The sequence below is a fragment of the Crinia signifera genome, chromosome 6 (genome assembly GCF_055691185.1).
Source record: "Crinia signifera chromosome 6, ASM5569118v1, whole genome shotgun sequence".
Lineage (NCBI taxonomy): Eukaryota > Metazoa > Chordata > Amphibia > Anura > Myobatrachidae > Crinia > Crinia signifera.
In genome coordinates this window covers 280039652-280054415 of record NC_139222.1, presented here as the reverse complement: position 1 = coordinate 280054415, position 14764 = coordinate 280039652, and the positions used below count along the sequence as shown (strand labels likewise).

Here is a 14764-nt window from a genome sequence, read left to right as displayed (position 1 = left end):
GGCAGAGGCAGTGGGATGTACTGGACAACGGAAACCTTGGATCATGGTATTTTTGTAGCCATTCAATAAAACTGACTTTTCTCTGTGCGGTAAACATGGTTGATGCATGCTAACCCATATATTCCACATGTGATGCAGAAGGGATGGTTTCCCCCACTTGTTAAACACCCACATGATGTCTTTTCTCGATGACTTTACCACCGCTTTGCATGGTTGTGGGTGAGTAATTCGGGAATTGCATCCCCCCCCTTTCCCACAGAATCTCCTGACGCTACAGGACACCTTCAGAAATCTTGAGGAGACCATGCATTGATATGTCGGTGCTGGATTGATGGCACGAGGGGATCTACTCAATATTAGGTAGGTGGTTTTAATTATATGGGTGATGCGGGTGTGTGTGTATGTATGTACAGATGGAGCGCCTCTCAGATTCCCTTAGCTGGCGGAGAGGCGCTCCTTCTGATGGGGACATGAGAGCGACTCACGCATGCGGGTCCCCATCAACACGGCGGTGGGGAGTGCTTTCCCTGCGGAGGGCTCCGTCGGTACGGGGCTCGCAAGCGTTCCCTTCTGTCAGTGGGTGGAGATTCTATTGCCCGGCGCAGCTCTGATGGGAACATTCTCAAGATCTTGAGAACGGTGATAAACCAAGACATTGATCTGATACAGTACCTGGTGCAGTACTTTGATACAGTACAGTGTGTACAGTCATTCTTTCATTTTTACAAGTCCTGTGAGTGTCCTTCCTCTGTTATTCTGCATACAGTAGTATGGATGCTTCTGCTCCTGACCTGGCACCCGGTCCACTTACTGCACCAAGAGTGGAGTGAAGGGAACCCCCCTTGCCAGTGATTCTTGTAATTATGGCAGCGTGTACTGTGTGACTATAGGTACACCGGGTATTGATGTTATGCATCTTATTTTAAATATAATTATTTAAGTAATGGTTTGTTTCTTTTATTAAATTTGTTTTATTTTTAATTAACCTTTTGCAATTCAAACAGACTGGTTTAAATAATTTGTAATTTTTTTTTTTATTATTAAAAAATGGTCTACATTGAATGTTGAAGGATGTTAATGTTCTTATTTTAAAGTGTCTCACCACTGGATCTGCTACTAGCGCTAGGGCTGGTGAGCCTGACCAGACGTTGGACTTGAAAGGGTTAAGTGAGGCATCATGGTTACTGTTCCTGATCTATCCCACATTAGAAGTCTACATCGGCACTGCTTTATTCTCTTAATATGAAGGTAATTAATCATATGACCGCTTTAGCCTTCGTGGACAGCAGCGTGTCCCAGGTTTGTGTCACGCTGCAGCGGGTGACATGAAAGGGTCTTGGATTCATATTGGGGCCGTTACAGTCTCAGTCTCTTACGGGGTCATTGGCCCCCTGAGAAACAGATTAAGTTAGCTCTGTGACGTCCTTTCTCTTTTATATCAGTTTGACACTGACCAACACCATGTGTAGAAGGTTAGAGCAAGAGAAATCATTGCAGACAAGTGGGGGTTTCCCACATTCGCACAATGATCATTTATTGGCCTGTGCAGTTATAGTAATGTTTATTACGTTGCAAGACACCATGTACTGTACAATGCAATTAATGGTGCCTGAAGGCGTATGTATTGTTTTGTTATTATTAATGTAGGTGAAGCCAAGTGACTAACATTGCTAACACTGAGGGCTGAGGCTGTGGTGGGGGAGGGGATGGGGGTGATAGGATTAGGCAGTAACTAGGAGGGTTAGGCTATAGGTAGGGAGGGTTAGGGGTAGAGGATAAGTTTACTTACTCAGTCACTTTCTGGATTCTGTGTAGCAATTATCCTTATTCAGATCTGATCGCCGTACAAATTTGTTCTCAAAATGGGCAAAACCATGTGCACTGCAGGTGGGGCAGATGTAACATGTGCAGAGAGAGTTAGATTTGGGCGGGGTGTGTTGAAACTGAAATCTAAATTGCAGTGTAAAAAATAATGCAGCCAGTATTTACCCTGCACAGAAACAAAATAACTCCCCCAAATCTAACTCTCTCTGCACATGTTACATCTGCCCCACCTGCAGTGCACATGGTTTTGTTTTGAGAACAAATTTGTACTGCGATCAAACCTGAATAAGGGCCCTTATCCGTCTATTGGGCCTGATTCTGGTTCACTTTCAAAAGCAAATTGTCTTTCTAATGGACAAAACCATGTGCACTGCAGGGGTGCTTATGTAACATGTGCAGAGAGAGTTAGATTTGGGTGGGGTTTGTACTACAGACTGATATCTAGATTACAGTGTTAGAATAAAGCAGCCATTATTTACACTGCACAGAAACAAAATAACTCACCCAAATCTAACTCTCTCTGCACACGTTACATCTGCCCCACCTGCAGTGCACATGTTTTTGTCCATTAGAGAGAGAATGTGCTTTTGCAAGTGAACCAGAATCAGGACCATTGACCGCCTGCATCCGTCCGCTGGTCATGCCTACTGAATCCACTGCAGAATGAGAGATGCTGAAGGACTGGAAGGCGGGGACATCTGAAAGCAAGGATACTGCAAAGGATGAACACAAGGAGGGAGGGCCCTGCCTGTCAGAGCTTACATGTTCTGGAGTTGATAAGGGGAGCTTAATGTCCAATACTGTACTCGTATGTTGAAAGATCTTAGAGCTGAGCAATAACTGTGAATACAGAGACAAAATCCTTCACATCACAGCAGAGGATCGTAGTTCTCTCAGACACACATCCAGTTCTATCAGAGCTGTGATCCCCACTGCAAATCACTTTAGACGACTGTCAACCTTTTGACCCTGCCGATTTTTGCATGTTGACCCTATGAAGTGTGACGTTTTGACGATCTAATATGTGTGGTTCTGTTATACGACACCCAAACCATCCTGATGAAGTTCAAACAATGAAACGCGCCAGTGGTAAATTCTGCCTTTTCCAGATGAAGGGTTTACTACAATAATTCTTTACATTTGCCAGCTCAGACAATGCTTGTAATCCATTATAGATAGAAGATGAATGCACTATTGGGCATCGTCCTTTCTGGCATATACAGTAAATGACTCTGATAGTGCATGAATATATTATTTTGAGCACAACGATGCAGCAGGCTGGCCGGCAGTGTATATCAGAGGGGCTTAGTAACTGGACCGGACCCCGGAACGCCGGACTGGACAGGCTCCTATTATTATTGCCATTGTGGACCCTGTAGTGTCCGGTCCAGGGGGGTTCCCGGTCCGGGGGAGCGCCTGCCACCTGGGAGACAAGGAGGGAGAGATTAAACCTCCCTGTATGGTCGGGCCCTTCCGGTTTTTACTGCATCCCCGGACTATACAGGGAGGCTTTAATCTCTCCTCCCCAGGAGACAGCTGTTAGTCACCCCTAGGACTGTCAAACCCCCCCAGCCGGACACGACAATCTCCGGTAAGGCAGTGTCATGGATGGAGCCGGTCCGGTACTATGTTCCAGGGTCCGGTCCAGTCCCGGTTTCTACCCGTTCCTTGTATCAGCAACTGAGAGCAATCAGTTCTGCAGAATTATTTCCTACTGATGTTCACCCAGTGAGCTGACATTTTATCCCCGCCCCATTTTTAAAGGGGAACAACAGGAAGTTTCTAAACATCATGAGTGCAGGCCACATTATAGGGACGCCTGGAATTTATCACATCCGCAATGTCCTCAGGTCAGAACGTTTCACTGTGTCCTCCACAGAGGAATTTGGAATATTTTAAGACCTTTTAAAATCCACTCTTCCCCCTTATCTTGGTTCATCTCCTTGTTACAAGCAGCCTGAGAACGGTGAACATCCCAGTACTGGGAGATAACATTGGGAGTCACCGCACGTTCCCTATATGATGTTCTCTCTGGAGGACGCAACTGTTTGATGATGAAATACAGTCCTCAACATAGAGATGCATTCTTCCATGGGAGGAGAGGTACCAGACATTGGGGAGAGATAAAGGAACCAACCAACCAATCGGCTCCTAACTGCCATGCTACAGGCTGTATTTGAAAAATATCAGTTTGGAGTTCATTGTTTGGTACGTTAGCTCCGTGCACTTTATCTCTCCCCAGAAAGTCTCTTGGAATGTCTCTCCACTTTATCTTTCCTCAAAGTCTGATACATCTTCATTGTACATACGCTAAAGATGCCAGTGTCATTCACAGCCACTGTTCTTTCTTATTTTGGGTGCCATATTTAACTAAACTTCAATTAATTGACTTGGTTCTATTTGTATTTTAGTGTTCGCGCCAGGTCGTTTTTTCAGGGCGCAGCTCCCTGCCCGATTTTTTAACTTCTTAATCCGTCGTGCCCTTGACAAGCTGAGAGCGGCAGGGGACGAGACAAGGATGGAAAAGCTGTCAGTGCTGCGGGAGGGAAGATGCGGCTGGAAGAGCAGTGTGTCAGCTTTTCCAGCCACAACCCGCCGCCCAGCTCCTCGGGTGATAGCGGCGTGTGGATCCCGCACAGGGCCTGCCTACTCAAAGCTGCAGGGGCGCCATCTCTGAGTCCCGCTGCGGTACTCGGCTGGCCCAGTGCGGTAAGTGGCAGAGATGGGGGGATGCAGCGCTCCCATGCTGCACTGACTGCTCCACCTACTCCCTCTCCTTGTCAGCAGATACAAGCAGGACATTTTGAGGATCTCACAGCAACGTTGTCACTCTCCTATTAAAGTCACAGAGGCCTTTTAAATATGTTGTAATTGTTTCTTTGTGAGTTACTACAAACTCCGCAGCCAGGACACATATATACATAAGTACAAATAAAGATTTGTGGGACAAGTTAGCTTGAAGTATAGTTGTCTGTGAGAGGTGGTGGCGGTAGAGGAGGATGAGAATTAAACAAATTAAGCTTGAGTTCGTAAACAGGAGGAGAGTAGGCTGAAGAGAGGTTGTACAAGGAAAGGACCATATGAGCAGAGGAACATAGACAGAGCGTCATGGGACCCCAATAGAGGAAGAGCCAGAAGACCATAAAGGGGATCATAGCTGTCGAAAGGAATTGAGAGGTCTTGGAGTTATTTGTACTTGGTTAAGAGCAGGTCCTGGGAAGATTCAGTGGACTGAAGATGAGTGGAATGCGGACTGGAGAGGATTTAACAGAGCGTGTATGGAGAGAAAGTGGCTCCTGTGCTTGGAAGTGAGAAATTATTTCTCCAGACCAGGGGAGATGGGAGCATGTTACAATGTCAAGAGGAAGGCGCAGGTTGAAAAGCAGAATCAGGTGCAAGAAAGTGTTAGAAAACGGGAGAGGGCGGATTGGGAGGGAGCGGAGCTCTGGTCTGGCACAGGAGGCATTAGATGGAGGAGGGTAGGAACCAAAGGTGGCATGGTAATTGGAGCAGAGAGGGTGGATCTAATGAGCACATATTGTGGGTGGTGGTGTCTGTAGTATATGACCATGTCATGAGCAGTGAAGCAATAGAATGTCTGTGTGTGCGTGTATATGTGGTAGGGAATATGGATTGTAAGCTCCACTGGGGCAGGGACTGATGTGACTGTTCTAATATTCAGTTTTCTGATGCGAATGGCAGGTGGACCAGTATACGTATACTCATACCGTAGGTGCGGTTCTCACAATTGGGGCAGATTTATTAAGCTTGGTGAAGTGATAATGGGGCAGATGTATTAAGCCTTAACAAGAGCTAAATGCAAGGGTGATAAGGAGAGATAAACGTCCAGCCAATCAGCTCCTAACTGACTTTTTTCATACTCAGCCTGTAACATTGTAGTTAGCAGGTGATTGGCTGGACGTTTATCTCTCCTTATCACCCTTGCATTTATCTCTTGTTAAGGCTTAATACATCTGCCCCAATGTGTCTGGTATGTTATCACCGGCCAATCAGCTCCTAACTCTGAAGTTACTGGCTTGGTTTGAAAAATGACAGTTGGGAGCTGATTGGCCGGTGGTAAAGACCAGACACTTTATCACTTCACCGAGCTTAATAAATCTACCCCACACTCCCTGAAATGTCCTGTGTGTGTGACTTTAGGTTTCTGCCTCTGTTACCTGAGCCAGCATGGCCTCAGTGAGTGTGTAATATGTAATGTTTGATACGGGCCAATGAAGTGATCCCAGGTGAATTCAAGGAGCAACTGGGAAATCCCACGAGTCTGATGCACGTGGTGTGTTCTGCTTTGTACTTAACCCACTAGATTCCTGCACACATGACAAGTGTAAAGTGATCTATTCCCACAGCGCCCTCCCCTCTCTCCCCACCCCCCCCTGTGTCTGTATACAGAGAATGAGCAGCTCATTCTGATCCCAGCAGAGTCCAGAACAGATCTCAGCCGGCCTCACCAGAGCACCTAGGTCTGCTCCATCAGCACCTATACTGCAGCACCCAGGTCTGCTCCTATCAGCACCTATACTGCAGCACCTCAGCCTGCAGCACACAGGTCTGCTCCTATCAGCACCTATACTGCAGCACCCAGGTCTGCTATCAGCACCTATACTGCAGCACCCAGGTCTGCTCCTATCAGCACCTATACTGCAGCACCCAGATCTGCTAACAGCACCTATACTGCAGCACCCAGGTGTGCTCCTATCAGCACCTATACTGCAGCACCCAGGTCTGCTCCATCCTGTACTCAGCCTGCAGCACCCAGATCTGAACCTTCCAGGACTCGCCTGCATCACCCAGGTGTGCTCCGTCCAGGACTCACCTGCATCACCCAGGTGTGCTCCGTCCAGTACTCGCCTGCATCACCCAGGTGTGCTCCGTCCAGTACTCGCCTGCATCACCCAGGTGTGCTCCGTCCAGGATTCAGTCTTGAACACACAGATCTGAACCTTGCAGAACTCCCCTGAAGCACCCAGGACTGAATCTTTAAATACCCACCTGCAGCACCTGTCTGGTCCTTCCAATACCCACCTGCGGCACCAAGGTCTTCTCTTCCAGTACCCACCTGCGGCACAAAGGTCTTCTCCAGTACCGACCTGCAGCATCTGTCTTTTCCTTCCGGTACCCACCTGCGGCACAAAGGTCTTATCCTCCAGTACCCAACTGTGGCACTCAGGTCTGCTCCTAGTAACCACATGTGGTACTCAGGTCTGCTTATTCCAGCACTTTCCTGCATTATGGAGCTCTGTTCCTTCTAGTACCCATCCACAGCACCCAGGACAGAACCTTCAGGACTCACCTGCAGCACCCAGGACAGAACCTTCAGGACTAACCTGCAGCACCCAGGTCTGCTCCTCCAGTACACACCTGTAATAGGTGAGTGGATCCTGCAACGAGTTCTGCTACCGGTAGTGCCATCAGGTAACAGCAGTGCTTACTCTGATATCAGAGGCTGTTACACACACACACACACACACAGCATACTTGCCTACCTGACCCTCTCCATGCGGGAGAAAATGCTCTGCTCCTGGACTTCCCTGGTAATGTAGGATTGCCATCACCTGTGGGGAGCTAGGTAATTGATAAGAAAGGTGTTTCACTACAGGTGATGGCAATCATACATTACCAGGGAAGTCCAGGTGCAGAGCATTTTCTCCCACATGGAGAGGGCCAGGTAGGCAAGTATGACACACATACATACACACACACACACACATACATATCCACATGGAGAATGTGATCTGCCAGTTCTGTGGACGGGAGGGGAGGTGTCCTCTGGTTCCTCTGTATGTCTTTGTATATGACATGGGGCAAATGTATCTGACATCTAGAGATTGCCAGAGCTTTAAGCTGGGTACACATTAGACCATGTGTACCTAGCCCGATATCCGGAGAAATGGGACCCAGCGGGGTAGCTGGCGACGGCAAGGTCATACCCAGTTGCGGATGGTGAGCGCGACGAGTGACAGCAGGAAGGAGAGGGACAGCACGGCTCTCACTAGCGATTTCCTCCCACATCACTAGTGTCCCGCGGGAGTGTGCATCAGTAACGATGTAGTGCATACACCAGATGATATGCGGAATGTCGGCATATATTTATTTATTTATTAACAGTTTCTTATATAGCGCATACAAATTCCGCAGCGCTGTACAGAGCATAGTTTTATGAGCAAACACAAAACAAAATTACATTACAAGACAGTTTAGGACAAGTACATGGTTAATATGGATAGTTGCATCAGGGGACAGGACACTGAAGCAATTATCAGGGTGGCAGTGGTTTATATATTCTAAGAAAGGCACATGAGGAGAGAGGGCCCTGCTCGTGAGAGCTTACATTCTAAAGGGGAGGGATATATAGAAGTTGTCGAACTATCCTCTGAGCGGATCCCCATATTTTCTTTAGTATTTAAATATGAAGTTGGCAGATGTAGACATTGCTGCCAAATGTGGACATCGCTATGTTACTTACGGGTATGGATTATAGGATAGGACCACTGAAGGTCGACATGTATTAGGTCAACAGGGACAATAGGTTGACATAAGCATTAGGTCGACATGGGAAGGTCAAATGTCAACATAGTGTTTCCCTCTCTTTTTTTTACCCGAATGTCGACACAGCTCGACATGGATGCTAGAAAAGTGTGCTGCTAATTCTCCCACAATGCCCTGGCGGATGGTAGGGCTTGAAATTCTGCCTGTCGGCCAGTTGACCTTTCAACTGTTGACCTTCCCTTTGTCGACGTAGTGAACCTATCCCGTTACTTATACCATTACAGTGTATTCTCATTACATTTCCGTGCAGAGTATTGAAGAGATCCTTGTCTGTCATACTGTAGGGCAGCGGTTCCCAATCTTTTTTGAATCACGGCATCATAGAGTACAAGAGTTTTTTCACGGCACCCCTAGGCCCAAAAAAACGTAGAAAAAATATATAAAATGAAGTGAATTGTGTTTATGTGATCTTTAGGTTCAGTTATATTGTAAAATGTTCTGTTAGTACACATACTATATTTTATGATTGTAGTCCCCAGAACTGATTTTGTCCATAAATAATTTTAGTTGGTCTTGTACCACCAACCAAAGGCACCCCTGAAAGTGTCCCAAGGCACCCCAGGGAGCCACGGCACACAGTTTGGGAAGCACTGCTGTAGGGTCTTCCACGGTCACACTGGCAGACAGACTGGGGGTCCCACCTCCTTCTGTAGTCATCAGGTGGCAGATTGTATATTATATACGTGTGTTCCCTATACTGCACAGAATTATGGTCTCTCCTACGCTGTGTGCTGTTTGATAGGTGTACAGTGTGTAAGTGACAGTCTGATGCTCAGTAGCTGAAGATAATATTGTTATGTCTTCGTATAGTGTGGGAAGGAAGAGCCTTGGTTATGTTGGGGGTCACTAGTGTATAGGATACAGAGTAATAGTACCAGCAGCATTCATTATACTCTGTGTTATACATTATACAGCATGATATGGAATAGAATGTGTACAAACACAAAACCAGCGATGTCTTGTCATTGCTGGCCGGTCACAACCAGATTGGGGGAGGGCCGCTGATGTCAGCAGTGGTACTCTTAGGGCTATTTCACACTCTCCAGCGCCTGCCGGGCGGCGAAACCCACACGGCCAGGAAGCCATGCCGCACACAGTAGTTAATAATGGACACGATCGTGTCCATTCACAGGGCCACGGCCTGGCCGCCCGGTTGCAGCCGGACCCCACCACTGGAAGGGCTGTGGCCATCCCCACCATTGTAAACTGCTGTGTGCGGCACAGCTTCCTGGCCGTGCGGGGTTTCGCCGCCGGGCAGGGGCCGGAGCGTGTGAAATAGCCCTTAGGTTCATCGCTGCGCCAAGTAAGTCTAGGGTTACGTGGTTGCTGCACACGGGAAGGGGCGGATCCATTACATGGTGAGTGATTATGAATGGATTTGTTCCTATTCGCAGTTGTGCACAGGGGCGGGATTTCACTCTGGTGGGGAGGCGGCTAATCGACTGCTAGTCTGCAAAAAGTAGCAGCTCAGCCATCAGGTCTAAAGCTGGGTACACACCCACCGAGTTATGCTGCTTTCCCACTGCAGACCCGTTTTAAGTTACAGGTAATCTTAAACGGTATTTAGCATTCCCACTGCAGCAGATTACAGTTTGAAATGCCATTTAAGTCCCATTCCCATTGCAGGTAAAACGTTTTAGCTCTTCAAAACGTTTTTACAGCATTGGTGTGCAGTGGTACCAATAATATATACATTGCTGGCCTGTGCCAGCAATGTATATATTACTGGCTGATACTCCGTTACTGGCTCCGTGTTCAGCGGGGGGGGGCGGGGCGAGCAGGTCTCCGTGTTCAGCAGGCGGGGGGCGTGGCGAGCAGGCCGGGAGGGGCGGAGCGCCCAGCTTGTGTGGCCGGGCGGGGGAGCAGGACTGCCGGGCGGTGATTGACAGCGGGACGGCGCCGGTGAGCGACAGCGGGACGGCGCCAGTGGTGAGTATATGACGCTGCGGGCGGGGAGGGGGGTGGCAAGGGAGGGAGCAGACAGCTGGACTGAAAGCCGCGCATCTTTCAGCCCGGCTGCTGTATACAGATTCAGCGAGGATGGCTCAAATATGAGCCATCCTCGCTGCATCTGCTGCCTCTTAAACGGTAGATTACCGGCTAAAACCCTGCTCTGAAAACGGGTTGAAATACCGTTTAACTTTAAACGGTATTTCAACTCTGGCGCTTTCCCACTGCAGCCTTAAACGGTATTTTGCCCTCAAAAATACCGTTTTAAGGCTGCAGTGGGAAAGGGGCAGAACCTGTCCGATCTGTCAGGTGGGAACAACAACCTGGAAATAGATTCATAAATTTGATCCCAAACACTGAAAAACAGACTATGGCACAACCAGGTGATGACGCGGCATCCACCATTTCTCTTTGGCACAGCCAGGTGATGCCGCATCCACCGTTTGTCTATGGCACACCCAGGTGATGATGCCGTATGCACTATTTCTCTTTGGGCACAGTACACAGGTTTGCTAGGACCCCTGGTAACTACAGATCATCAGCAAACATTTTGAGACCTAGAGATATTTTAGACCTTGCCTTCCAGAATGACCCGACTCACCGCCAAATATCCAAATATGTAGGCTTGGTGCCTTGGTCACATCGCTGGTGCCACCACTTGTTACATCCGCTGTTTCATACCACAGCTGCACTTGTAAATCTACTGCTACACCGCCCTCTCTCTGATTCATAACCCACACATCATCCCTTAGCTGTGCAAGTAGCATCGTTGTTAATCCGGGTTTCCTGCTCTTCCCCCAGTGCTGAGTAGGTAGGCCTGACTGTTCCATCAGCACTGAGCCAGTTTCTCCTCCAAAATTAATCTGAGTCTTCCCAGACGAGGACAGGGGTGGGCAACCTTTACCAATAGTATCCCAGGCTGTTACTCGATAGTGACAACCGAAGGGGCAGTCCATCTCCTATTAGGCGTCCTCCACTGCCTTCACTCACAGGCCTTTATTCAGATCTGATCACAGTACAAATTTGTTTGGAAAATTGGCTAAACCATGTGCACTGCAGGTGGGGCAGATGTAACATGTGCAGAGAGTGTTAGATTTGTGTTATGAGTTATTTTGTTTCTTTGCAGGGTAAATACTGGCTGCATTAATTTTACACTTCAATTTAGATTTCAGTTTCAACACACCCCGGCCAAATTGAACTCTCTCTGCAAAGGTTACATCTGCCCCACCTGCAGTGCATATGGTTTTGACCATTTTCCAAACAAATTTGTACTGCGATCAGATCTAAATACGGGCCACAGAGGAGGCATTTTTGGAGTGCTAGCTCCAAACGCTGGAAAAAAGACTATGGTCGGACATACAAACTGTTTAAATCACAGTTTCTCAAACTCGGTCCTCAGGACCCCACACAGTGCATGTTTTGCAGTTCTCTCACAGATTCACATGTGAAATAATTAGCTTCACCTGTGAATCTTTTAATATGTCTCAATGAGTAATGAGTGCACCTGCCGGGTGACCTGGAAAACGTGAACTGTGTGGGGTCCTGAGAACCAAGTTTGAGAACCCCTGGTTTAAATTACCATATATACTCGAGTATAAGCCTACTTCTTCAGAACATTTTTTATGCTTATACCCGAGTGAGGGTCCCACTTGATTCAATAAGTTTTCCCAGTTTTTTGTTGTAAAATTAGGTGCCTCGGCTTCTATTCGGGTCGATTTATACTCGAGTATATAAAGTAATCCGATATAACAATTTTTTTCCAAGCCATTGTTTGTCTTTTTTTCAGCATTTGGGAGAAAATGTTGATTGTAATTTGCTAATATAGATTTCCAAACTTTTGTTTTTACCAGACAGATTGGACAGATAAATCTTTGTATGTGTACAAAGTTTTACAAATGCAGCTTTTAAGGATATCCATGACTAAGCACAGGTGACTTAATTACTACCTGAGTGTGTTTTACAGGTGCACAAGCAGGGATATCCTTAACACTTAACTTACCTATCACAGGGATGTATCTTTCCTGACGAGGAGCTTGTCGTCCCCCCCCCCCCCCGCCTGATCGCACTGCTGCTGGGGCAATGCAATTCCTATCCCGTGGCCTACACCCAGGGGTGTGATGCGCTGCTGTCTGATGTTGATACATCGGGCAGCTGTGCGTCCCCCGTAGAAACCTATTGGGGAGGCGGCCGGCGGCATTGCAGGGGGGGATCACAGCAGGGATTGGAGATTGGGGGTGATACTTAATATTTGCTGCTAACCCCCTAAAAGAGGAGTTTGGGGGGAATTAGCTGCAAATATTGAATGATAAATGGTCGGCTATAGAGAGGAAGCTTGTGAGCAAGAACCTCATCACTTTAGGATACATTTACTAAGATGCGAGTTCTACTGAAGATGGGATTTTGGCATAATTCAGGAGATCCTCAATTTAGGAATGATTCCCAAGCACGCCATATAATCTATCCCACACCTAGAATGTATATTTAATGGAGTAGAAGGGTCTAACTGGTGACTTCTCCCTGCTTCCTCCTCCCGTCTATGTAATCAGGCCCGAGGGCGCAGTACACGCTGAGAAGCTCTTTAACTGGCATCTAACATTCTCCTTCATGTGTCGTCCCTGGTCGGCTGTTGGGTCACATCACGTCAAGTGTGTCTTTCTCCTAGTTCACTGTCCCAAGGTGTATAACCCTGGAGGTCACCGTCTGATGCGTATGACAGTCGCCAGCGTCTACACGTGTGTTATGGTCCCTCCTGATAGTCATTGATGATAAATGGGAGCACACAATGACATTTTGTACCCTAGAATGAATACAAACAGTTCCCAGATATTTGTACATAATGCGCCTGTTCCTATCATCGTCGGCATTGACAGACAATACGTGGGATGTCAGCCACACATTGCCCAGGTGTTTCCTATGTCTTACACTGGTTAATGAGCTGTGACGGGGGTAATACAGTTGTCATACTCCAAAAACCTTGTCTCACCTCCGGCACGAGGCGATGTCTGTGTGAGGCCGCACATACATTATGTGATGTCAGCCATGTCCTCCATTCAAACTAGCACAAAACACATAGACTGCAGGTGAGGTACCGAGGCACACCAGGTGATATCACCTCATGCCTCATTTCTCTATGGCACACCCAGGTGATGTCACCTTGTGACTCATTTCTCTATGGCTCACCCAGGTGATATCGCCTCATGCCTCATTTCTCTACGGCACACCCAGGTGATATCACCGCATGCCTCATTTGTCTACGGCACACCCAGGTGATATCACCTCGTGCCTCATTTCTCTACGGCACACCCAGGTGATATCACCGCATGCCTCATTTCTCTATGGCACACCCAGGTGATATCACCTCATGCCTCATTTCTCTATGGCACACCCAGGTGATATCACCTCGTGCCTCATTTCTCTACGGCACACCCAGGTGATATCACCTCGTGCCTCATTTCTCTATGGCACACCCAGGTGATATCACCTGATGCCTCATTTCTCTATGGCACACCCAGGTGATATCACCTCGTGCCTCATCATTTCTCTATGGCACACCCAGGTGATATCACCTCATGCCTTATTTGTCTATGGCACTCCCAGGTGATATCACCTCATACCTCATTCCTCTATGGCACACCCAGGTGATATCACCTCGTGCCTCATTTCTCTATGGCACGCCCAGGTGATATCACCTCATGCCTCATTTGTCTATGGCACGCCCAGGTGATATCACCTCGTGCCTCATTTCTCTATGGCACGCTCAGGTGATATCACCTCATGCCTCATTTCTCTATGGCACACCCAGGTGATGTCACCTCGTGCCTCATTTCTCTATGGCACACCCAGGTGATATCACCTCATGCCTCATTCCTCTATGGCACACTCTGGTGATATCACCTCGTGCCTCATTTGCCTACGGCACACCCAGGTGATATCACCTCGTGCCTCATTTCTCTATGGCACACCCAGGTGATATCACCTCATGCCTCATTTCTCTATGGCACACCCAGGTGATGTCACCGCATTACTCATTTCTCTATGGCACACCCTGGTGATATCACCTCGTGCCTCATTTGCCTACGGCACACCCAGGTGATATCACCTCGTGCCTCATTTCTCTATGGCACACCCAGGTGATATCACCGCATGCCTCATTCCTCTATGGCACACCCTGGTGATATCACCTCGTGCCTCATTTGCCTACGGCACACCCAGGTGATATCACCTCGTGCCTCATTTCTCTATGGCACACCCAGGTGATATCACCTCATGCCTCATTTCTCTATGGCACACCCAGGTGATGTCACCGCATGACTCATTTTTCTATGGCTCACCCAGGTGATAACACCTCATGCCTCATTTCTCTATGGCTCACCCAGGTGATAACACCTCATGCCTCATTTCTCTATGGCACACCCAGGTGATA

General features: G+C 47.8%; 1 protein-coding gene across 2 annotated transcripts in view; it reads left to right on the top strand.

Moving 5' to 3' along the window:
• The first annotated feature begins 1155 nt into the window (after nucleotides 1-1155).
• Nucleotides 1156-14764, top strand: part of VWA2 (von Willebrand factor A domain containing 2) — a 40129-nt gene continuing 26520 nt past the window's right edge. The window contains exon 1 of one of the 2 annotated variants that reach the window (XM_083149755.1): nucleotides 1156-1248. The gene's annotated coding sequence lies outside the window, so the exon portion shown is untranslated. Of the gene's footprint in view, nucleotides 1249-6230; nucleotides 7213-14764 lie in introns of those variants that run through there. The other variant, XM_083149754.1, reaches the window with a different exon arrangement.